This window comes from Lygodium microphyllum, chromosome 23, assembly GCF_053477565.2.
Source record: "Lygodium microphyllum isolate KBCC chromosome 23, Lygodium_microphyllum_v1.1.10, whole genome shotgun sequence".
Taxonomy (NCBI): domain Eukaryota; kingdom Viridiplantae; phylum Streptophyta; class Polypodiopsida; order Schizaeales; family Lygodiaceae; genus Lygodium; species Lygodium microphyllum.
The window spans coordinates 18762600-18764447 of NC_141157.1; the positions used below are offsets into that span (position 1 = coordinate 18762600).

General features: G+C 53.5%; 1 non-coding gene across 1 annotated transcript; it reads right to left on the reverse strand.

The window, feature by feature from the left end:
- Positions 1 to 1004: 1004 nt before the first annotated feature.
- Positions 1005 to 1166, reverse strand: LOC148015935 (U1 spliceosomal RNA). Its single transcript, XR_015688242.1, has one exon. It is a non-coding gene; the product is annotated as a U1 spliceosomal RNA (small nuclear RNA).
- Between the last annotated feature and the right edge of the window lie 682 nt (positions 1167 to 1848).

Below are 1848 nucleotides of genomic sequence, written 5' to 3' on the forward strand. Positions count from 1 at the left end.
CCGTTATCAATCTACAGTTTGAACTACCATGGCGGCCAAAATCCGCACAAGCTTCTCCAGTAGAGAGCTGCGGCTTCAGGCATTCATTCAATGAATGTCATGGGAGCTCTGCTGATTCCCTGGCCTTGCGCAGAACTAAAATTTCCGACTTCAAATGCCCCTGAAATTGCTGTCGTTGCACATACATGCCTTGCGTGCACTGTCTGTGTGAACCAGTTTGCATGCTATGCGATTGGTGCCTCTTCCACTTTGTTACGTCTGGAGCCTTCACACATTTTTTTCCTTGTTGCTTAGAACCCTTGTCACGGTGCACCCTCGACGTATCGAGGGAGAAACTCGGGAGCTGGGCAGGAGAGGCCTGCCTGTTTCCACCACATGGTATGTAATCATCGAGGGAGACCATGAGGTCATCTCATCCTCCCTTGGCACAAACCAAGCAAGTGCCGTGTGTGTGTGTGTGGTCGGAGCAGGACCTGGCAGCACAAGCCTAGAAGGAAGGATAGAGACCGAAAGATCAGTGCTGACTGACCTCTCCATCAGAATCCATGGCGCCGGAGCCACCAGCAGCAAGCAACAATTTCGAGCTTTGATCGCGCCAAAATAGACGCCGGCCTCCCGCCCCCATCCAAGCGTGTCCGCGAACACCCACGTGAGTCCGATAGTCGTCGAGATTCCGATTGCGGTCCGGTCCGTGCAAGCCCCCTGCGGCAGGCCGGGCCAGCAGGATCAAAGCTACGGAGCGGATCTGTGCTGCGGCGTCCAGCGCGGGGCCTGCCGCCTATCAGGCCAATGCGTCCGCTTAAACCGGCACCGGAGCAGTTGAAGGACAGAAGGGGTCGTTGGAGATCCCGCTCTCCCCCGACGGAAAGAGCCTTGCCATGCGCTGCCAGAGCGAGCATGGGACCTTTTCTCTCTCAGCATTGCACCGACGACGAAGATTGGAAGGCGATCCGAGCGCGACGCTTGCAGCGGGAATGGGTCTGCAGGTTAGGTCTTCGCTCTGAATAGGGGCCGCGCGAACGCGAGCCCCCGCTGCCACAAATTATGACGTGCACTCTCCCACTCAGGGGAGATGCTAGGGTGCGGCCCGTCCGCAGTGCAATGGAGAGGCCGACCCTAGGCCATCGGCCTTCCTGATCACCGATAGACCCCGCCCAGGTAAGTATGCTGCTCTCCCCGCCAGGCTTCGCCTTAAGTAGTAGGTACCCCCCGCTGCCTCCCTCCCAGCAAGCACCCCATTCACGACCACACGCTGCAGGCTATACCTAAGGGACGAAAACGCCAACGTAAACGCAGCAGAGCTCTCCTCGAATTTGATATTCACCAAAAGTCTCCTCCTTTCCAAACTCCCTTTTTTCTTACAAATTCCCCCTTCTCGCATTTCATTGGTATTACAGGGGTACCAAGGTTACCTCACTTACCTCGTAACGTTCGGGATGGTGCTTAACCGGTCACGCCAAGCTAGCGCCCCTGGTAAAGCTTACTTGCATGTAAAAAGGTCCATGACCAACTAAAAAGAACCACAAAATGGGTAGGATGCCTAAGGGGGATGGGGAAACCCTTAATATTTTTTAATTTAAAGGATGAGAAAGAATAGAATAGACTTTTCATCTGCGTACAAATTTTGAACTCTTGCTTTCAATTGGGAGAGTGAGAGTGAAAGTGTTGTGTGTGTGTGTGTGTGAGAGAGAGAGAGAGAGAGTGTGTGTGTGTGTGTGTGTGTGTGAGAAACTGAATGGGTGAAGCTTTGTTCTTCCTTCTCTTGAGCACTCTCTCGTGCCTAAGCTCATGCTTCCTTCTTGCATGCAAAGGCCATAGAGGGTTAAGAATGAAAGGAATACACTCAAG